This window comes from Lagopus muta, chromosome 1 (assembly GCF_023343835.1).
Source record: "Lagopus muta isolate bLagMut1 chromosome 1, bLagMut1 primary, whole genome shotgun sequence".
NCBI classification, from domain to species: domain Eukaryota; kingdom Metazoa; phylum Chordata; class Aves; order Galliformes; family Phasianidae; genus Lagopus; species Lagopus muta.
The window spans coordinates 92,421,334-92,445,836 of NC_064433.1; the positions used below are offsets into that span (position 1 = coordinate 92,421,334).

The window sequence follows — 24,503 nt, forward strand, 5'->3', positions numbered from 1 at the left end:
CAGCAGCTCTACAGCTAGCTGTATTAAAGCCAAACATGTTCTAACAGTTCTCACTGTTCACGAAGATTTGCCAGGAGCCCTGACTGGAATTTATTGGGCCTTGGCTGAGAAATATTAGAGCTAGCCACAAAACATGAGAGAGCAGTGATGGCTTTCCTAGCAAACCAGTAGCACTGGTGGAAACAAACAAGCACCTACCTGGAGCTTTTCTGTGAGCAGTCATTTACTAATCTTGCAGTAGTCAAGCATCCAGCTGTTCCCCTCTTAGCTACTGGGCCAGTAGTATGTATACATCCAGGTCTGGTGCAACTCTGGCAGCTAGATGTGAGGACTGAGGTATTTATGTGGAATAGATCTCTGCTAGGTTTTGCTCAGGTTTTTTTTTTTTAAACTAAGATGACTGTTACAATCTCAAGGAAGGCATATAGTTCTGCAGCTGGGATGCACATACAGCTATGCAGCAGCATTTAAAGCGGAAATGGCACCTGCTCAACCCATAGAAATAGTGAGCTCCCAGGAAAATTGAGAGTTCAGTGAAGGAAAGCTGCAGGGGAGCTAATTCAAAAGACAGATAGATTCAATTTCTTGCTTTTTCATCTGTCTGAAGTTGTAATGATAAACTTTAAAGCAAGTGTTTGATTTCACCAAAGGTATACACTAATTATTTAGACACATTAAATGTATTAAATGGGGGGAATAAACCTAAGCATCTTTTACTTTCTCCACTCCGTTCTGTCCATCCCTTCTTCCATCTTTCAGTCACATATGAGTCTCAGTACCCACATTATAGACCTTTCCTTCCCCACACATTCAGAGATTATTGCGTACTTGTAGCTCCCAGAGTACTGAGTGGGTTTGATGTACCATCAGGCTGGAACATGTTAGGAGCTAATTCTGGGATGTGTGAGTGCAGGAATTGTCATGGGAACATAGCTGATAATCAAGAAAGATAAAAGTTCCAGTAGGAAAACAGGCAGAGGGAGGTTTCTGTGATGTTGCTCTAAACAACCTTAAAGAAATAGTAATTTTGAAATTATTTCAAAGGAGAAACCATACAGTGGAAATCCCTGACCAAGCAAATCAGCAGTAATAAGATGTAGTAAGTAATAAGTTTTAAGATGACACTTTAAAAATTCATTTTTTTTTCTTCTGGTTTCCTGTAACTAAAGTGGGGTTGATTAACTTTGCTTAAAAAAAAAAAAAATAATAATTATATTGGTGACAGAAAAGGAAGGGTTGAATGAGCCTGCCACATAACCAGCCCCCAGTCCTTTAATTCTGTTTCTTAGGGAAATGGTGTTGACAAGATTGTGCTGTCTGTCAGTCCCCATGAGCTCTTCTTGAACTCATTGCCCATTTTAACTGCATTGCAGGGAGATGAAGAGTTCTTATATGCTTCATGAAAACAAACAGACATAAGACAACCCCCCTGGTAATGGGAAAGCCGCAGCATGAGTTCTACCTACTATTAGACATCAGAAAATCTGTATGAAAGAGCAGAAGGACTGAAAACAGTTGTAGAAGCAAGAGCTACAGGAAAGCAAGCTTCAAAAGTTTCACTGCTTACAGAACTTGCTGGGAGCTGCTATACTAAGCTCTGTATGCTCTCTTCTAACCTGTGCAGGGCCTCCTGATAATTAAACTGTCAACATTTCCATGATGAAAAGCTGCATTGAAAATCAATGTTCAGTTGATATTGATGCACACAGCGAAGACAGAAGCCTTGGATAGGTCTACAGAACCAAGCAGTGAATGCCTTGTACCATCTTGCTGGGAAAAGTGCTGCAAGACTGAACCACCATCCTTCAGTTCTTATCCTTTAATCTTATGCCTGGCTACAGGTAAAATCAAGGATGTATCTCTAAAACTGCATGCCTTGTCTAAAACTGATTTTGCATATTCTCATACCAAGATCACAGACTGAGTAAAACAGAGTGAGAAGCCACAGGGAAGCTCATCACAGAAAAAATCTGTCAGTCTGAGCAGTGTGCACATGGCCCCTTGTGTCAGAGTTCAGGTACCTCTTACTTTCCTTTGTATTTTTCTTCCCAGTGCTTTCTTAAGCATAGAGTACTCCTCACCTTGCCTTACTGATGAGGAAAGTGAGATGCAGGGAGAATAAATTATGATATATGCTTTGGCAGAGGATGAAATGAAATAGGAATTTGCTGTACCAGACTAGCAGTAGCACTGAATGCTGTGCTGTGGGAGGGGGCAGCCTTGGGCTCTCCTGGAGTGTAAAGGTCCTTCTCCTCTTCTCTACTCTTCCTTCCTCCTCACATCAGCTCCCGTTACACTATTTGATTGCACTTCACTGTATCCTATGCCTCAGAACTCAACATTATCATGGCGGGATTTAGGAACAGGTTCTGCACCACATGGCAGTAGGCATGGCACAGCCCCAAGTGCTGGAGTTCAAGAGGTGTTTGAACACTGCTCTCAGACATAGGGTTTAGATTTTGGGTGGTCACAGGTGGAGGCTGGAGTTGGACTTAATGGTCCTTGTGAGTCCCTTCCAACCCAGGAAGACACTTGCATTACAAACCTGGCTACAGAAGTTGCTATCTTCCCTTTCAGTATTCATAAGCCACGTCCACAAATGCTCTGAAGTGGTTGTTAGCAGCCTTGGTTGTTGTTTTGATTGCACAGAAGATAGACTATTTCAAATTATGACAAGTAACTACTGTGGTAATTTGTTTATTGTTATAATCTTTGCAAGTTTTTATCCAAGGTACCTTTTTCCCCCAGGGAGCTCTGGTAAGCCTGAACTGACAGTACATAGCGTGGTTCACAAAGTTCTGGTGATAGAGTTAGGAAGAAAAAAATAGATAGATGACACAAAAGAAATTCCACTTCAGTATCTCACCTGTAATTTTTTCATTTCCTTTTCACCACCTGTGTTTTTCATATTGAACAATCAGAGTAGAATAGACTATTCTGATTTAACAACTTCTTTAAAATCTTGTTCAACAGCATACTTACATTTTTGAATACCACTCTTGTCAGAATGCCTAGTGGAAACCTGCTGAACTTCTGCAACCCATCAGCACTACCATTAAACCAAAAATGACTTTTCTGTTTCCCAGCACCGGACAAACAACCTCCAGGTTACCCCACAATACAGCCCAGTTCCTGCCACAGATGGTAGTATGGAGCATATTCTTTAGAACAAGGAGACTGTGCAACATCAAGCATAACCAGGCAGGGCAGGAAACTTCAGAACCATCAGATCACTCCCAGCTCACAACTGCTCATGCTGTTTTCTTACAGAAGGCAGAAGCAGCTTTTGTACCTCTGATAGCTTGACTTCCTCAGCATGAAGCAATAGGTAGCAGTTTCTCAGACAGCGTGATGCAAAACCTTATTGTCTTAGACAAGTCTCGTGCCTTCAGATCTTCCTTGCAAGCAGTGCTATGGCCAGCACTGAGCACAAAATACTAGTGGTGGTTGTATGTACGTACCTGGAGATTTGCAGGTACGTGCAAATTGTTCAGTTGTTCAAATAGGGATTTGCTCTAACCATCGCTTCCCACAAACAGCCCAGTGACACAGTCAGCAAGTACAGCCTTCTTGTTACTACGCTGGAGAACTCAAAAAGCAGAGACTACATTGTAAATATTTTTATTTTTTCAACTTGTTTGTATATTTACCCGGTTCTAATATGGACACTTCTTCTACCTCCTATTGATTCCTTCTCTCACATACAGGAACCAGGGCTTAAAAACAAACCAACCAAACAAAAAGTAGAAGAGTAACTAGCTGGTTAGTCATTCAAAAGGCATAAACACCTTCTGAGTTACCTCCTTAGTTCTTTGCTGTAGCACGTTATCACTTGATCTGAACTGAACGTAAGCCAATTTAGCACAGCAAATGAGCAGATCTACAGATGCTGGAGGAAAGGTGCTTGGTGTAAGCCTGCTTGCTCTTGGAGGCACTAAATGAATAAAAGAAGTGAGGACAGATTGCGTAAGTTTCCTCTGCTGCAGAGAAAAACTGATTCTCACTTTCAGGATAGGTTTTAGAAGGAGGTGAAAATATGAAGGAAGGTGTTTTTCTCCCCTTCCTTCCCCCTCTCCACCCTCAAGCTGAAGGACTTTTTTTCTCTCCTGGTGGGGACAGAGCTGTGCTCTGAGAAAAGTTCTGCCCACAGGGTCCCCACTCCTCCAGGGTATTTCTTCATTGCAGCACAGCTATTTCAGAGTTGATGACTATTGTAGGCAGGAAAAGGGAAGTCTTAAGGAGTCAGGGGTATCAGCATTTTTCTTACTAAAAGCAAGAGTACTTCCTGATTCTTACACTCATGGATTCTCACAACTTTTTAAAGCCAATAAATCAAGTGAGAGCATTTGCTTGAAAGGTGTAGATTCAAATTTGTAACAGGGAACATGAGGAGTGTGCTTTGTTCTCATTAGCAAAGAAGGGCTTTCTGTTTCAGTTAGGACAAACAAGTCTGTATTTCCTGTATTCTTTAATTACTTCAATTTATTAAAACATTTGTTTTTATATTCTTAATATCCCTGCAGTGCTTTGACTTCTTAGGTCAGTGAGTCATATCTAAAGCCATACAAGAGTAAACTCCTTTTTATATAAATGCCTTACTTTTCAAGCTGACCATATAGTTTCATCATTCATCAAATGACCTATAAATCTCTAGATTAAATTAATGAATTTTCAGAAGGCAAATGTGTTTAAGGCTCAACAGACAAATCTTTATGTCATGGTACTGCCAAAGAAGTCTATGCAATAGTGTCCTAATAAAAATGAGAAAGTAAAAATCAGTTAATCACAGAGGTAGATTAGCAGAGGTATTAGATTAGCAGAAAAGGCATTGTGAACTGTCATACAAGTAGTTCACTCAGCTAGGGATAGAAAAGTTTTGGTCGCACCTAGACAATGTATTGCTTTAATGAAAGGAATTGGAGAAGGTCAGAAATCCATTTATAAATACAGTCATTGCTGATGAAATAAGTGCTGTAAAGTTCTGACGCTTACAGTGTTCCTTCCTGTGTTGCTCATGTGCCTCATCCTACGTGTATTTTAAAAACACCTCTCTGTCAGTCTGCCTTTAAATTTGAAATTCAACACAACAGTATGGAACTATTTAGATTCTTGTGCCAGCAAGGTGCTTCACAGATTTATTAAAGAGAAAAATATAAATGTACTTTTCACCTTGTTCTCTTTCTTTGTTGTGTACTTCTTTTATGCGTGCTAGAAACTGGATTTCAGCAGAAAGATGCATCCAGATCAGAAAATTTAATTTCTCATCTTTCTGCATCTTTTTTTTTTTCCCCCCCCCTACAGATAAACTTCAGCCAAAATTTCCCCCCCTCTCCCCCCCATAAAACTTGTTCTCATGAATTTTCTGACTGAGACAAACAATCTCCTAAACCAGTAGACCAAGTTACCTTTGGCTGTTACAAACTGACATTAACATTGCAATGGACCTGGTAGCTATTTGTGTAAAAGGTCACCAGTTTAGCATCACCGAATACCCAAGAAGTCAATACCATTGCCATATTATTTGGGAATATGAGAGTTAAGGACTCTGATCTACTGTATCACCATTGGCTTTCTCCATAGGTCTATCACCCTCTGAAGGAGTAGGATGAACTAACTGTACAAGACACTTTTCCATCTTAGAAACTGTGGTGATACAACCAGTGGAAGCAAGATGCTATTAGGATTCATTTAAAGAAGATCAGCATCACCATGTAAGTTCATAACTGAAGTCATTTTCCAAAGAGAACTGGGACTCATTCCTCTCTTTCTTCACCCTTCTCTCAAGATACACCTAAATACAGCAGGTACCAGTATTTCTTGCAAGAGATTTACATGGGTGTAATCCAGATGCCGCACTTTTGGCATGTTGTTTTCCCCGTGGTCTTCATGTGTTCATGTGTTCCTTCATAGAAGAAGATAAGATTAAAGGAATTTTCCAATAATGAGTATTAAGGGGGGGGAACTCCGCCAAAAATATATTTCTTTTTTCGTTTAGACGTAAATCCAAGAATGTTGGACATTGGTTTTCTTAATTTTCTTTTTAATCACTCTTACCCCAGCTGGTGCTGGGGAAGGGTAATGCAGCTCTAACATGCACACTTGCCAACACCAAGACCTGGTTTCTTCCAGCTTCTATCCCAAGCCCATTTCAATCGTTCTTAAACAGGGAAAAAATGGGTTTGAACCAGATTATCCATACCTTAAAGAGTGCCCTAACAAGCTGCTTCAAGAGCTATTGGATAGCTCCAAGCCTGAGAATAGCAAGAGCAAGAGAACCTAAGTGCTAGCTCCTTCTCTGCTGTATGTGAAGACAGAGCCTTCTGCTGAAGGCTGAAAGAAGGGAGTGTCCCAAAGAGCAGGAAGCTGAGCCTGGAACATGCTTCCTTGCTGCTAAATTCTTTTGTAACTATCTTTATGTGCTGTATCAGAACTATTCAATACATTAAAGTCCCTGTGCTCAAAAACATTTTGTCAAAGATTTTTCTGGCAAAACTCTTTGGACTTATTCATAGAAAGTTTACTACTCTAAATTGCAGTGTTTCAATGAATATATGGTTCACCATAAATATCATTTCCCCGTCTTCATCACTTACAGCTGGCACTCAATGACAGCTCTTCAGAACATGAATTCAGATACCTCTGGGTAAACATCTTTTTTTTCCCGTGCTCATAGAATAATATAAAGATCATTAAGCAGCTGAAAAGGGCATGGGAAACAGGCACACCCTCCCTCTATGTATCATATATGATGGACTTCCTTATGCTGCAAGTTTACATACTATTTAAACTATTCAGCAGAGAATATGATTCTTAACACTGGAGTAGGAAGACACCAGGAGGTTTGTGATACATCCATGACAGGCACAGGGGAATCAAGACCAGCCTTTCCTCTGCCAAAAAAATGAACTCTGAAAAAATCCACTGTAGTACAATACACCTTTGAGCATCAGTGATAAACACAGAACTGCCATGAAGAAAATATAGTAGATTGGTGGAGAGGGGTTATGCTTGCTGAATGAATCTTGACTTCATTGCAAGTTTGCAGCCACTCTTCAAAAGGAGAAAAAGGCAACGAATTCCCTCCACACACAGCATAGCTTCCCTCCTATTCTTACTTAACTATGTTTTATGTATTTTACCTAGTTCTCTAACAGTCTGTGTCAAAGCATTTAACAGGCAAATCTTCCATAGAACTACTGCCCTGATATTTAGAATATCTGAATTTGATCTATTTTGCTCAAATGTTATTAGCAGAAGAAACGTTTGTATTCTGTAGTCTAATGTAAAGCAGTTGAAAGTCTTATTTAAAAAAAAAAAGCTGTGGGTTTGGTTTGATTTTATTTTTTTAACTGTTTGCTTAATTTGGCCAAACTTCTCATTTTCTCCTAATATCAATCTTTCTTTAAAATTAAAACATATAAGTGAATTAATCTGGGGATTCTTAAGTATCTTAGGTTCATTTCAGCATGTAAGAATCAATCAAAGTCACAAGGCATGATTTACTTCATGGTGCCACGACTTCCGCAAGTTCTCTGCTTTGAGTATCAACCTTAATCTTTAGATGGAAGAATATGTAATGGTCCAGGAACTGGGAAGGCCTCACACAGCAAGAGTAACAGAGGGATGCACAGAGAAGGTAATGTAAAAGAGTAAATGCGCTGACTTTCAGTAATATTTTATATATATATATATATACACATATATATATTTATACATATATACATATACACACATATATATATTTATACATATATATTTATTTATTTTAAACATAAAAAAAAAAAAAGTAAATACCTTCATTGAAGCATTCAGTGTAATGCATTGTTTATTAGAATTAATTTGGTCCAGGTAAAAGACATCTTGTGTCTGACAACTGACTTACACGTGCTTAGGCTTAGTTATTTTCTCCACAATAGAATGGACTCCCAGTCCTGCGGTATGTACATAAAAACCTAGAGAGGCTGCTTGGGTGAGACTCATTCTTCCCTTGGGAGACTCAGCAGAGACTACACAATTTATTTTTGAAGAATGGAAGTCAGCTTTTTTTTTTTGAAAACCAATTGTCAGGCTTGAGGTAAGATGATTAAATCAAAAGCTGAGTGCTCTCTGTAGCCCCAGATGTACCCTGTCAAAACTGTAGTACAAAATGGCCCAGCTATTTTATCGAAGAAGGAAAAGTAAACCCTGTTTTCTCCCAAAGCTTAAGAGCTTCATTTAAAGAGTAGTACTGCCACATAGCTATCTGCTATTACTATGCTTTGTGCAATCACCTTATTATTTGTGCTGAAGAAATGCGAGAAACTGAAAGAAATTCACCCAGCCAGGTGAAGTCTTCTTAGCAAAGAAGGCAGAAATGAATTCAGCTGCCAGAAAGATGACAACCTAGGCTGTTCCTGCTGTGGAAACAGTTCAGACAGAGAAGATGATTCAGGCAGAGCCATAATGTTTTGGGTTGGCAGTTTCTGGAGGCCTCTTCTATTTGCAGCAGCTGTTCACCTGGACTGTGTGTGCTCTGGCTCACTGCAGCAATTCTGATTTAACAGAGCCCCACAATAAGCATAATCCCACTGCCTCCTTTGCTTATTTCCTTATCCATTGCTGTCTGCTACCATAACATCTTCCAGCCCTGTCTGTGATTAAAGCCAGTGACCAATCCAGGAAGCATCAGTGATGTTTCTGTGTCTTCTGCACTTGATGTGACCTCTCTAAGTCTCCCTTACAAAAGGCACAGAGCTGATGACCACAAGCCTGGTCTTCAAATATTTAGCAGAACACAAGTTTGAAAACAAAATTGTACATATATATCTATGACTTCAGAAGCTCAGTTAATGCCCCTAGGTCAACATTCTGCCCTACAGTTGCTTATGCTACAGTATAATAGCATAAGCAACAAATATACAGAGTGGTTAGATTGGTGTCTGCAGATCATATAGCTAGAAAGATTATCATAGTGAAAAAGGATAACTGGAAATAAATGAAAATAAAGAAAAATGCTCACCTGTGTCCTGGGTTCACAGGAAAACTCCAAAGGGAGTGATCTCCAGGAAGAGATCCTTCCTCAGTGGCAGTCAGCCCTTAAATGGGGTCTAAGAGAGGTGCAGCCAGGCTCCACCCCTTCTGATCACACAGCTGAATTGCCTTCACCTGTGCTCCTGCTGCTGACTTGGTGCTAGCCTCAGGTGATCAATCAGAGGATCAGGTTATGATCCCCTGAACAAAAGTTCCCATACACTTCCCCATTGTCGATGGGCTTAGACATGCTTTAGTTTAACAGTAGAGATTGTAAAACCCTCTTGAAATGCTGGTACAAGTATCTCTACATCTGTTTCTACTTATCAAGTCTGTCAGAGACAGGAGTGATCTTTGCCTCTGGCTGGATGCATGAACACTGCTACCAACTACCAAGAAAAAGAATGGACAAAATTCACTATCAGATAATAAATGTTTTAATGTGGAAGGGGGTAGCAGAATATGTTTCCGAAACAACACAGTTCTGCTCTTCAGTTTAGCATCCCTTAAGTTAAGATTTTTATTTTTCAATTTTAAGTGTAAATTGCAGATTTTGTTTTTTATACCTCAGCAAAATTCTCCTACCTAGTTAGTTGAGTTTGAGGGCTGCTTGTGTGTGTGACATCTCCTCCCACTCTTTCTTATTCTCTTTGACTTCGTAACCTAACCTTTTCCTTCTGCTTTCTCCCCCTTCCCCACCAGTACCCAAGAAAGAAATTGTGTTTAAAGACTCAGAAGTACTGCTCACAGCAGGATGCTGTGCTATATTGCATTGAAAATGTGCAAGATGTATTTTCCTCTTCTGTCTTTAAAGAATGAGTTATTGTTATAATCAGAATTTTACCTAGTTGTCATTAATGTGATTGATATGTTTTTTTTTCCTAACTTTTTTTCCCCCTAAGTTGAAATTAGAAGTTAATGACTGTTTTTCTGAAATTAAACATTATGCTATACACAGAAGTCTCTTAAGTAACTAGTTATATGCATCATTGAGACAGCAACTGATTTGGAAGGATGATGTCTTAAAAAAAAAACAAAAAAAAACAACCAAACCAACACTGACTGTGACTGTCTAATACCTGGTTTTCCTCATTCATATTTTTTCTGGTACTTTTACATTAAAACCAGATGAAGTTTCAGTCTTTCTCTGTTTTTGTTTTTGTTGTTGTTCTATTGTAGTGATTCTGTGCTTTGAAGTGGCTAAAATGACTTAACATGATCATGGAATCATAGGATCACAGGATGGTTTGGATTGGAAGGGTCCTCAAAGTGCACACAGCCTGCCATGGGCAGGACTGCCTCCCACCAGCTCAGGCTGCTCAGGACCCATCCAACCTGGACTTGAGCACTTCCAGGTATGGGACAGCACAGCTTCTCTGGGCAGCTGTGCCAGTGCCTCATTGCCCTCTGAGTGAAGAATTTCCTCTTAACATCTAATCTAAATCTCCTCTCTTTTAGTTTAAAGACATTCTCCCTTGCCTTATCACTTTCAAACCATTAAAATGTTGCTCTCCCTCCTTTTTATAAGCTCCTTTCATGTACTGGAAGGCCACCGTGAGCTCTTCCTGGAACCCTCTCTTCTTTAAAATCTGATCTGTTTATTTCTTAGATAAAGCTATAAATAACAAAAGATGTGTACCATTAGCCTAAGAAGCTGCCAGTAGAGCCAGTAAATAGTTTCAGTACAAGATCAATAATGAAGCTAAAGAGCAGGAAACCTTACTTGCTAGATGAGAGTAGAGAAATGAAACAAAAATGCACTTAAAAGAGATCATTAAGGAGTGCCATCATGGTCAACACACATTCTGTGTGAGTTTGTGTTTGCCAAGTAGCAACCTTTAGAAATGTTAACTAGCAAGTAAAGCTGGTTTCCATTTTAGCATTTGTTTCTCCTGATGACATTATCTGCTATAGGTCAAACAGCTAGTATGGATGACAGCTTAATAGGTCATCTTAAACAAAATGTACACACAGAGCCACTGGTTAAAGATTACATAAGTAAGCAAAGATGAGACATTTAATTTTTAGGTGGCTACAAAGGATTGAGAATTCCACAACGAATATCAAATCCTGACACAATATCATGTACACAGGCTGCTGTTCTCTAGGGACTGTGCAACTGCTTTACTGAAGAGCAGCTCATTTTCCAGAAAAAGTGTCCACTTTAGGGAAGCTCCCATTCTTTGCTTTTACTTAGGAATCTGGAGAGCCCACCACATAACAGCATCTGCTGCCATCAACAGACTATTCTTAAGCCTTCTTTACTTGTCTTTCCTTCATAATTATAGCTGAAAATAGTTTTTTTTTAGGTCAAATCTGCCTTTAGAGATGGTTCAAAATACCACTGACTTTTGTGCCAAAATCTAACGGAGGCACTTGAATCTTGCTTCTTCATTTCGTCATCAATCTAGCATTAACAGGCTTGTCCTAGCGAAAAGAGCCTTGTCTACTTTCCTCAGGAGAAAGCTTAATGTCTCTACACCAGTGTAGAAATTTGAAATGTGAACAGAAAATTTAAGCCTGAAACAAGCATATCTAAACAAAAAAAGATGTCTATATTGCTGAGAGATCCCTGCTCCCAAGTCCAAGAGGCAGTGTGGCCTGTGTCCACACATTGATCACCATTTAGAGCAGTGGAGGCAACTGTGCCCACACTACATCACACCTAAAACAGGTACAGCGTTATTGCTATTTCAGAGGTTTAATGGTTCAAAATAGCTGAATTTGTGTGAGAAATGACCCAGAAAAATGGCAGATATAATAACATAATTCCAAGGGGGAGATAGGTTGCATTTTCATGGATATGGCATGGGGCTTGTGAGTCATAAAGAACAGAAGGGAGTACAGCAGATAAAACAATGTAGGGCAGAAAGATATGGGTATGGTCTCAACTACTGTGCTTATTTGGTATGGTCTCCTCATCTATAATAATTTCTGGATCCACATCAGACTACTGCCTTGTACGACACTTGGTTTTGCTCCAAAGCAAGGTGCAGGAACAAAACAGCATTGATGCAGTTTGGATGATCAGGAGATATGGACTTGAGAACAAATAAAGGAAGTGAGTGTAAGCACATCCCTAGAACCTACCTCATAATGGAAAATTGTACCTTATTGTAAATATAAACATCAACTAAAAAAGCACCCCCAAAAACAAAAAAACCCACAACGTTAATAGAAAGAAACCAATCACATACACACAACCACCCTGGTGGAGATGAAAGAAAACACACATTTCATCATTTCTCACACATCAGGGCCCTGTCAACTGTCAGTCTTCAGGTAATTTCATAATATGCCAGTCCATGAGCACTGTCTCAAATACAGTCCTTGAGAGGAGTGAGAGTTGACTGAAAGAAAAAAAAATTTAAAAGCCTTCAGTAAAAGGCAGAGTGAGAAAGAGCTTAATTTACAGCCTTAATGTAAAAATTCTTTGTGCAGAGATGGTAATGATGCCATTATGTTGGGCAGGCCCAATACAGAATATTGTTTACGTAGATGCAAGTGTTAGTGAGGACAGAACATAAGTCATTTCCCTAGGAAAGAAATAAGCAGACTTAAATGCAGCTTTTAAGAAGACCAAAATGATATTAGACTTCCAAAGACTGAATTTCCTGTTTTCTTGAGTGGATAATTATATTATTTGCTTGTTTTATCTGGTATGTTTGGATTTTTTCAATGTCATTGAAAAACATCAGTGTTGCCATCTGCTCCTGCCTATCCTTCCCAGGTGGCCCTGGTTCATCCCCTCGCCATGCCTGGGCTGTCAGTGGGTCCCATCACCTGCGCGTGGCTCTGCCTGCCCTGCTCAGGTCCCACAAGCTGTGCCTGTCCATGAGGCAGAGCTCGTGCTGGGATCACTTTGTCTCCCCACATACCCTGCCTGGCAGAGAAGCCTCCTGCTTTTTCTCACATGTCCAGATGCAGGATGTGAATGGCCATCTAGCAGTCCTCCAAAAGAAATCTGCTGGTTACATCATCTGGACACAAATCAATTCTGAGATATAGTTGATGTGTTGGCATGTACATCTCTAACTGGTCAGTCCTTCCTAATCTGTTTGCACGCTTGGTTGTTCATGCTCAAGAGCATCCCTGATACTTATTCTATTGAGCTACATTTCTTAAAACAACTTTGAAGTCTAATTGAATCGTTCAACTTATTTGCATCCCCATCAAGATGGTAGCACCTGCACACTTACAAAGTGTACAATATATTCCCTTTGCTAGACTGGTAAGGAAGAATACTAATTATTACTGGAGTATTAATTAAACATTAAATGACACCCAGGAGAGTCTCCTCCACAGCCTGTCTTGATGGTAGTTGTAATAATGACATAAGACATGTTTTCTAAGTAAAGTTTTCCAGCCAATGTACACATTCCTTCTATTATTTTCACCCAAGCCACGTTTATGGCTTTGCATCTGTGGCAACGTGAGAAGCTTGTCCTTAGCTACAATTTAATATAGGATTTAATATAAGGATTAAATATAGCGCCACCTGGAGGGAAATACTATAACTGACCAAGATGCATCAGTACAGTGCTGCACGTGGTCCAAATATGCTTATGTTCTTTAGTGCTCGAGACAGACCACAGCCTGAAATATTTCCCAAAGATCATATTTTGATAGTAAGCCTCACTGTTTGTTACTAGACCTCTCCATTTCGATTTTATCTCTTTAGTTTTCAAGAGACCCTTCTATTCCGCGGCTCAGTGAATCATAGGCACCATAGTGAGCTAGGAAATTTGTACTCTGTGGGGTCTCCACCACCACCTAGTAGTGTGGCTTGGCTAAGCCATGCTCATCCCCTAGCATCTAACACAAATCCAAGGATAAGATAATAAGTGCAGATAGTTAATTTTTTTTCCGCAAGGAACTTCATAGATAATCTTATGCTTAGTATGAATGAACTAAAGAGACTTAATGCTATTAAAACAACAGTGTTTTTGCAAGATGAAGAGATAGGAATACTTTCCTTTTCTTCCATTGGAAGGATCAACTCTTCTCCAGCAAAGGATTTAGTTATGGCCCAATTCCATGTATCTACAGACTAATGAATATAGTTATGATGCAAAGAAATCATCTGTGTGTACAGATGGAAATTTTTTATTTTTTTTTTTAAACATACTGCATTAGCTCTGCTGTAAGTGTTCTCCACACACTGGTTTTCAAACTGGAGGAAAAACAGGGGCTGTGGTAATTACTGAAGCCCAAACATAGAAAGTTTTTCAGTCAAGACAGTGTCAGAGTATTTCACTGTGAGTACAGTCAGTAGCAATCCATGAATTCAGAAGACCAGGAAACTCAGACAGCTGAAGACAAGGAGAACATGGTCTGCCTGAAATCTAGCTGCTGTCAGATAAAGGAAGATGGTGAGATTGGAAGGAAGAGAGAAAATGCAATGTGATGTTGAAGTCATGCTACTCTGTTGACCGAATGATACACTGAGCACTGTCTCCTCCATAAGAGGTGGGAAGTAATAAGCAAAGAACTTTTTGTCCATGAGAAGGTCCAAGCCACCTCTTCTGCTCTCATCACTATGCTGCTATAGCAGCTAACTACAGACAGCAATACAAAAGTCACTGTTACTGTCGGCAAAAGGAGTGAAATTTAATTGAAATAAACATTTATTCGCAGAGAAGAGGCTTCTAATTCTTATCTGTTTGCCTAGAATTGTTATTGCAGACTTGATTATGTAGTTACAAGTACAGTACTTAAAGCTCATATATTCTATTTTGAAGGTCAAAATTCTCTAAAATTTGTTATAGTTGTGCTTGTGATTTATAGCTGCAGAGATGGGAAGTTTTCATCAACCTAGGGGAAACTGTTAAATGCAACCACACTTCAATAGGCACAAAATACTCTTTGGAGGAATTCCTGGTTTTGATTTCTCATAAAACATCCATCAAATTGTAATCACTTCTTATTGCTGCACAAGCAGTAGCTTTTTTGAGTTAGGTAAGCCAGTTCAGTCCTTCTCATTTAATATGTCCTAAATTTACATAATGGATTTGACCTTTCTATGACTCTCTTAGTTCTTGTTTCTGCTCTATTTTCCTCTTTCTCCAGCAGGTCAGAGCCCTAAAGTTCCTTCATTACTGTAAACTTTTGCCCCTTCATACGCCTTAGATGTTGGCCTCCATGAAGTTGGTACATGTACTTGTGTTGATATGCATATATTTAACATATGTTACATGTATATGTGTACAAGCATTTTGTCCCTGTCTACACCTCATAGTGACAATCTTGAGAGAATAAGCTGCATACACAGTGCAATATTCCCTGTGGTGAACAATGACTTTTTAATTGTTTAGCATCTAAGGCATAATTGCTGTGACTGCTATTGGGCCAGATGACTTGCTACTTCATGTCTGAATGTTTTGCCATCAAATCTTTGTGTTGCTGGCTGAAAAGCAGTTCAAAACCTGAAATGGTCTCACTGTCAGTGAACTCAGCGGAGTAATAGTTTCTTACAGAACACAGTGAATTGGGCTCAGAATGGCAACAAACCATTTCCAGGGAATAATCATCAAAATTCTAATTAAGTTGTCCACTTCTTCACTGTGGTAAACCACATATTCAGCTTTGGACTGCTTGCCCCTCAAAGCAAAATTTTCAAAGTTCAGCTTGCATTCTGTCTAAAAACGCTGATTAGACTTATTCAACATGGCTACTTACTGGCATGCTAATGAGGTTTTCCTAAAGACAAAACCACAGCTAGCGGTTAACAGAAATCTTTCCATCTGTCAATGAAGCCAGTGCATGGGAGACTTTAGGTTGGGTCTTCCACAGTGCTGTGCTGCTGATACATCATGATAGACCAAACCATACTTGCTACATAAAAGCTGGCTATCCAGTCTTCAGTCTTAGGCTCCATACCTCTATCCTAGTATTAAGAATGCATTTGCAGTTTTTTGAGATGCACAGCTGCAAGAATCAAACCCAGTTTTATAAATTCCACATCTGAGTAATCCTCCCAAATTATAACAGCATACATTCCCACTATAGGCAAGGGGAACTCAAAAATAATTTCTCATTCTTAGGAAGTATCTGCCTGTGTAGTTTGCATATTCCCATGTGCATTTTCTTCCTCCAGGAACTGAAGGGAAACAGAACCAGGAGAAGGAGATGACCACCAATTTCCTTCCATTGCTAAATTACTAATTTATAAGAAGAAGCATTATGAAAATTAAGTATATATCACACACATTCCTAAATTTTTTTGAAACAAGCTTATTAAAATGAAAGATGTATGTACTGGGGGACTTGCCCATCTGCCAGGAGTAGCTGCCTTGTTCCCCGTTTCCCACCGCAGACATCCAGCGTCAACTGGAAAAAATACTTTGTTTTGTTCTTGTATTGAAATTCTGACAATTGGAGACTTTATGGCAATTGGAAACCTAACATAGTAGCAGAGAGCAACGTTGTGCCTCGTATGCATAATCAGTTTGTGAAAACTGAAAAAAAAATTAATAGAAGCAGCAGACACATTTTTTGTAGTATCACTTCATACAATAGTTACAGAACAATGTATCACATTGACTGAACCATCTTGCTAAACACCATGACAAAGTAAATGAGCATTTGTATAAAAATGCCTGAAGAGTTGAAGCTAAAATTAGGGAGTCTGTAGGCTTTGTGACCATAAATTATGGAAAAATCCTGCAGGGAAAAATGTAACATTAAAAATTCTTTAAAAGCCAACAGATATGACCCATCAAATAGTAAAAATGTATTGAACTATACTATATACCTAACATTACTCACTTAGGATGCTATAACATTCCAACAGTTTCTACAGTTATCTCACAGGTTAAATGAGCTCCCACAGATGGACACAGGTCAAATGACACACGGACTGTCATTTGAAAGACTAAGGTATAAAAATATTTTCAATTAATAAAATCAGTGTCCCTTTCATCCTGAAGCTACAAAGATTTCCTCTCTGTTTCTGGGTGAAGGGCTAATACATGAGACAAGCCACAGAATCTGTCAGGACATACGGCTTCTTTCCCATGAATAACTTAAAGAAAATTAGGGAAGAAAAGAAAAAGTCCTACTCTTTCAGATCCAATAACCTCAGTTGTAACTTCTAACAGCTATGTATCAGTAGGTTATAAGAGGGCTAAGTTTTAATCACTGATGTCATCTTAAACACAAAAATGGTGATATATCACCCTCAGATGTGCAATTGGCACAAAAATCTGTGAGCATTTAAGAGACGTCATGTGCAGTATAAGCCCTTTCTGACTGTAATGCAGCTCAAGAGGAATCTCAGTACTGAAAAGTCCCTCTGCAAGCAGTGAGTGCCTCCTGCCTGAGTTTGTTCTGTTAGCCCTTTCTTTTGCTGTCTGGATGAAAACAAAACAAAAAACAAAACAAAAAAACACAAGTAATTGGGAGCCTACAGAGGGGAAGAAAGGATGGAAGGAGGAAATCTGGTCGTGTATATTTGCAGGTTTCTCTGAAGAGCTGTAGAAGAAAAAACTTGTGGGAAAAAAATTGAAGCGATAGAAGTCCAACTATTTTTTCCTTAAGAAAGCAGAATTTCTGACTTACCTAATTTTTGTTATTGTACTGTATTAAAATTTGCCAATGACCTAGAGTTGGTTGCCATTTTCCCCCATTTTTTGCTCTACAAGCAACCTCCACAATTAAACTGAAGAAACTTCCAAAAATTTATGATCAAGTGATTCTACCAGATCTGCCAAATCATGTAAAAGAAAGAAGACACAATCCTGCCTGTGAACCGTGACAGTAAAGAGGCAGAGGTTAGGGTACCAAGAGCAATATGCTTACAGCACCTTAAAACAAGCAATGCTGTACCATTTGCTGTGTTCAGACAGTACCATTCCCAGGAGTCACTATTGCTTTGAGCAGCATTGTTGATTACTCGCTACAGTGTTCTTCTCTTATCTGCAGGAGCTCCCTGCTTGCTAACTCCCTTTCAGCTCAATACTGTAGAAAAGTGAGTGTCTAGCATCAGCAGATAGCAGCACATATGTTTGTGAAAAAAATATAAACCTTGCAAAATGTTTTCCTCTTGAGTCAGTTGATCTTAACATTTAGCAGTTTATAAATCAACAATTAATTGACATTCTCCCCTGTTCTCAACAACAGGGAGAGAAGGGATGGATGGACATAAGTTTTGGAAGATGAATTCAATCAGAGGTGTAAACACAGTGAGCACCAATTTGGAGCAGAAGCCAGTGCTAGGCACATCGAACGGCATGTGGAACCCTCTTTCTCTTCTTTGACTACTGCAACCAATCTTCAAGCTAAGGTCCCTAAAACGTGTGCCCAAATTCAGTGTTGTAAGTCTCTCCTGTCTTTCCTCACCCCTGTCAGCAAATCTCTGTGGTTTGAAAACATGGTATCACAAGTCCTGTGCTTGGCTTCTCTCAGGTTGGTATGCTCATGCACACATCGTGTATACACATGTATGGACAAGTACGCAGATTGGTATGACTTAACTTTTCAGAAGGGAAAGAAGAGAATCAGTGAAGAGCTACAGGAGTCTACACTGATATATGCTTTTTCTTCTTCTGAGTAAAACTTGGAAGTTTATTTCACACTGTGGTTTCAAGTTCAGGTCAGTCATATTTAGCAGCCATGCAACTGATACTCCCATTCATATTTTCCCTTATTTTATGAGAATAAGGAAGCATTTTCTCCATGTATAAATGTGCTACTTTTTTTTTTTTTTTTTTTTTTTAAATAACTGACTCCTCATTTTTATTTTCCCCATGTAAACATCTGCTATTCCAGGTTACTATTCCAAGAACAAAATAGCTAATAGTAGAAAGCATAAATGTATGTAAAATTATACTGTCTAACAGTGCAAAGAGATATAATCTCCTAAAGTTGATTTTCATGATGTGCAGAAATCCAGTAGTTGTCAGGTGCCATCAAGCATCCAACTGTTATGGTGACTGTATAAAATTAATAATCTCTCAAAAAAAAGGCTGCCAGATTAAGCTACACAAACTGCACCAATTGTGCAGGTTTCTATCGCTTAAGTAATTGTGGGGTTGAGAAATATCATTTGTGTAGTTCGGGGTGACCTTGTTTTGTCAGAATCCACAAGTGGAATTAAGGTGAAAACAGATGAGTGTTCACTTGTTAACATTATAAACTGAAAGGATTCAAAGCCTGCCTGGATTTTCAGATGTGAGCACCAGCATCCACAGTCAGTCAGCATACCAGATTGCATGTGCACAGCATACACATATCTATGCTGTATACATAGCACCAGCAAAAATTAAGCAAAGGAAAAGCAAACTCAGAGATGCCGCCACACAAAATCTCATCTACAATCAGGTTAACAAAACAAGTAAACACGTTTGCAAGGCTAGTATGATCTAGGAAGATTTTCATTCCTCAGTCCAACTTTAGGATAAAGCAGAAGCGGAGTCCTGCTCTGTCTGAAGCCCCAGTATTTCAAGTTCTCAGCACCAGAGAAGCTAATTAATGAAAACCAAAGGATGATGGAAAGAAGCCAGATAAGCCATAAACCTCTCCAGATATAAGCGCACAGCGAGCAAGATAATAAAAAGTTAGCAGGATTTACCGTTTTAATTATCCAAGTGGGCGTTTTGTTTGGGTTGGAGTTTTTGTGGAAGCGCCGGGAGCTGTTTCCCCGAGGACAGGTCCGTACGCATCCACACCGCGGCACACCGTGGAGCGCAAAGCAGTAGCCACGGCTCCCCCTCCCCAAAAAAAAAAAAAAAAAAAAAAAAAAAAAAAAAAAAAGCGAAGAGGAAAAAAATAAAACCGCAGGGAGAGGAAGGAAGAGGAGGTACCCCGCCGGCCGGGCAAACTCCGCTGGTTTTGCTCCCGCAAGGCTGATAGAGGCGGCTGCTCGGCGCAACTTGCGCACCGGGCGGATGGAGAGGCGGGCACCAGGAGGCGGCGCGGTGCGGCTTCACCGCGGCCCCCGGGGGCTGCCCAAGGGCTGAGCCGGACACGGCGAGCGTCCCCCCGTGGATCTCGGGTATCCAGCGCTGGGTGGAAGGGATGGTGCGCGCTCACCGCCTTTTCAGTCTCCGCCTTGTGCCAAAGCAATGGGTGGGAGGGGAAGTCTGTATCAGTCTCTCATCTGCCGCGGGTTTTTGGATCCTCCGAAGTGCTGCTGTCTTCCTCCCAAATATTATGAGCAGGCTGTATGTGATGCGGTGCTGAGGTGGTATATGTGCTCAGCTCTCTGCAACGGTTGCATACCATCTGGCAAAGCTATGTGTTTAGACCAGGAGATTTGGAAATGGCCAATACTTTGCCACTCCTAAGCCATGACTGAAGATACTCAACTGCTATCCTTGAGGTGAGCCCCGTGCTCTGCAGCACCCACCAGCAGTTGAGCATCTATTTAGCGCCTTCCCTCTGCCTCCCTGGCACTCAGTGCTGGGTCTGCATGTGCAGCACATTTTTGCAGTTGCTTCTAGCATGGCATCCCAGGAGACTGAGCACAATGTGGGTAACCTATCTGCAAGCACAGCTTTCTGCTTCTCTTACACTTCATGAAATTGACTTTCCTCATGGACATTTTACATTGGTACTAATTGAACTCTATGCCCCCTTTCATCATTTCATGATGTTTGCGGTTTGCTTGGATCTCTGCTTACGTAAGCATTTGCTTTTGAAACAAAAAAAGAAATGTACTGGGGGGGAAATCAACCCCTACATGCCAGAGCACCTGTGTAGATAACAACCCTAACACTTTCTCTCATCCTATGGCAGCACTGTAGTTCCATCAGTTTCCTCAGAGGCAGTCTTCCTTGGTCATTTGGCAACTGACAGCACCTGTGCTGGCTGCTTAGGGCTTGTCTTTCTGCAGGCCTTTAAGGTTCCAGCTCTATATGAGCTGAATGCAAGTTAAGGCTCTACTGAATAAAGTCTTCTTCCTCAGCCACCAATTGAGTGCATCTCCTGCTGAGTTTTGATTAAAAGAATAAAGTTTTAATTATACAAGTGACCTTAGCAATAAAAGAGGTTAAACAGAACAGTCTTGCTCTGTCCATTGCTCCTGGTGAGTAGGAGACGACTTTATTATTAACCTGCATTCACACTGTAGTGTGCTTCTGGGCTTCAATTGATGCCATTACAGTGAACCTAACGGAGGATGTGAAAGTGCCTCTCTAGAACAGACAATTTAGTATATTATTTTTCTGTTTCTATGAACATAGAAAAAGATTTTGTCCTAGGGAAAAAGGCTTGAGTGACACTGATACTGACAGAAATTCTCCAATAATTCCCAAAACAGTGTGCTGGAGCATTGGTTGTCACAGTGTGAGCAACTAATCTTTCCAGTTTCTTCTTCAAATACCTCCTTAGGGCCTCTTGCTTCCTGCGGTGTGATGCTCACAACACACTCGGGAACTGCTCCTTGGTACTCTGTGCTTTGTGTTCTTTTGGTTTTAAAACATTGCTCAGCTCCAGATTGCACTTTTTTGAACAAAGCTATCCCTGCCCAGCACAGTGGCAGGGCATCTTGGCCAGCTGCTGTCTCTCACAGCAGTATTTTTGATGATAGCAAGAAAGGGCTTTGATTATAACAAGTAGCAATTTAAGGCTTATTTCCAAGAGTAATTTTTCTGTTTCGCTGTTTTACATAGGAGCAGTTACACTGGGTCAGAGAAGAAGTTGTTCAAAGTCCATTATCTCCTCTCAGAAGAAAGCTGGTAGTGAGTTGGAGAAAAGTACATGACCTGAGAAGCCTTGTTCTGTATACTCTCTTGTCTTCCTGAAGCATAGGCGCTACTCCCTTTGTGAACATTTTTATTACATTGGTATCCACTGTGCCTCTTCAGCAAGCTGTTTGGCTTAAACTTGTGTGGTTTTCTGTTTTTTTCTCTTCTTGTGTGTTAAACTGAATGTCAAACAGCTGTGACAATTTTCTTCTTAACTGATATTTTCATTAGATGTGATACACCTATTGAAACCCCCGTACTTGAAAAATTTGCAGGCCAGTGAGCAGGTAATAGTTGCATTCAGGGCTATTACAGTTACTAGGGGGAGAAAGGCCTATGCTTACATACTTTGATCTCAATTCTTTGGAGCCAGTTTTTTTTGAGTTCCATGGAGCCTGTCTTGTTAAAATCATGATCCTGAACTCAGGCTCCAAGACACTATGACAGCACAAATAGTAATAATAATAATAATAAAAGATTATCTGAATATTTTAAAATAAACAATATGTTGGCATGGTGTCTTGGCAGTGGTTGCAGAATACTGATGTGTTTTGTGCCATCACTGCATGCATTTTAGTCCCTTTCTGAGTAATTTTATGCAATGTAACTTCTTTTTAGATGAAAAATAAAATAATATGATTAAATGAAATCAAGATCGCAGTCCTGCTTGATTCTCAACAGCGTTCACTACAGTGATGAGAGTACAATTTCTTAGAATCACAGAATCATAGATTCATCATGGTTGGAAAAGATTTCCAAGATCATTCAGTCCAACTATCCTCCTGCAACCAATATTTCCCACTAAACCACGTCCCTCAGTACAACATCTAAATCCTTCTTGAACATCTCCAGGGACAGTGACTCTACCACCTCCCTGGGCAGCCTGTTCCAGTGCCTGACTACTGTTTCAAAGATGATTTTCCTAATGTCTATCTGAACCTTCCCTGGTGCAATTTGTGGCCGTTTCCTCTCATCTTACCACTAGTTACATGTAAACAGTCCAATTTCCACCTCACTACAACCAACCTCCTCTCAGGTAATTGAAGAGAGCAATAACGTCACCCTTGATCCTCCTCCAGACTAAAGAATGTCAGTTACCTCAGCTGGTTCCCATAAGACTTGTTCTCCAGAACCATTACCAGCTTCGTTGCCCTTCTCTGAACATTCTCCATGGCGTCCATGTCTTTCTTGTAGTGAGGGGCACAAAACTGAACACAGTACTCAAGATGCAGCCTTGCCAGGGCTGACTACAGAGAGCTGATCGCTTCCTTGCTCCTTCTGGCAGCACTACTTCTGATATAAGCCAGAATGCCATTTGCTTTCTTGGCCACGTGGGCAAACTGCTTGCTCCTGTTCGGCTGAGTATTGACCAAAACCCTCAGATCCTTTTCCTCTTTGCAGTTTTCCAGCCACTCTGCCCCAAGCCCATAGTCTTACATGGAATTGTCGTGGCCAAAGCGCAGGACCCAGCACTTGGTCTTGTTGAACTCCATCCCATTGAGCTCAGCCCAGTGATCCAGCCTGCCCAGATCCTGGGGGTGGGGCCTTCCTACCCCCAGGCAGATTGGCACTTCTTCCCAACTCAGTGTCATATGCAAACTTACTGAGGGTGCACTTGATGCCCTCATCCAGGTCATCAATAAAGATATTGAACAGGACAGGCCCCTATACCAGCCCCTAGAGAACCAGCTTCTTCCTTGACCTGACAGGGCCACCAGCACCTCAGTCATTTGTTCTGAGGCAGTTCTTCAGGTATGCCTATGGCCAAAGAAATTCCATGAGGTACTTGTCCATTTTACCATCTGATTGTCTCCACAAAGTACTTTAAATTGGAAAATCTGAATCTGATGATATCAGTAAGGGTACAGTTGCCTGCTACTTCAAAAGGCAGCCTTTCTTGGTGTCCGTCTGCAGGACTGTCCTGCAGTGCATGCATGACTTGAGAAAATAGAATTGTGTTGGGTGATAGTGTGCTGGGCTGTGAAGCAAGTGCAGGGGGAGGTTGTCATAGTGAATCCCCTGTTCAAGTCAATGTTTGAAGTTCCAGTAACCAGCTGGGTTGCTTTTCTCTTTCTCTCTGCAAATTCAATTTGGTGCGTAGAAAAGAATCTGAGCTCATTTGTAAACTTATGTCCTTTGTAAATCCCCCTTACAGTTAATCAGATTGACAATTCTATTCTCCTGTGAGGGATTCCCTTGACTGCAATCCCTATTTCTTTCTGGGATGCTCTTTATTCTGGATATTGAAAAGCCTTAGATGTTCCTTTCTTCTTCACTCTTTCCTGTTCATTGAAAGAAACCTGGTGGCTGGAGTTTGCTGCCTGCCTGCCTTTCTGCATAGGCTTCCTTTAAGCATAGGCTGTACCGCACTGTGGAAACTGATGGCATGTTTTAATGAGATGTTATGTACTTTAGCTGGGTATTTGCTGCTTATGTTGTCACCTTACTTGTGCTGTGCCAGTATTGGCTGTTGATCTTAAGGCAATATGACACAAAGGAGAGCCACTAAGCGCTCTCTGAGGATAGTAGACAGGTCCTGACCTTGATTACTCAGATGTAACCACCAAAGGCATTAAGCGCAAAACAACACAACCTGATATGAGAAAATACATAATCAATGCATATACAGATGCTATAATTAAGAAATATGCAGGAAAATTAGGCTAAATAGGTTATCATGCTAAAGAAGAATGGATGGAAATCTTACCTTTACCTTGAGCTTTCTGAGAAGACTCCAAGAGTAGCAATCTCAAAAGAGATCCTTCCCCACTGGTAGTCAGCTCTTAAATGAGGTCTAGGAGAAGTGGA

At 40.4% G+C, this 24,503-nt stretch overlaps 1 protein-coding gene across 1 annotated transcript in view; it reads right to left on the bottom strand.

Annotated features, from left to right (window-relative positions):
- Positions 1-19,682, bottom strand: part of HTR1F (5-hydroxytryptamine receptor 1F) — a 110,038-nt gene extending 90,356 nt beyond the window's left edge. Inside the window, exon 1 of the mRNA XM_048933477.1 lies at positions 19,580-19,682. The gene's annotated coding sequence lies outside the window, so the exon portion shown is untranslated. The remainder of the gene's footprint in view (positions 1-19,579) is intronic.
- Positions 19,683-24,503: the final 4,821 nt, after the last annotated feature.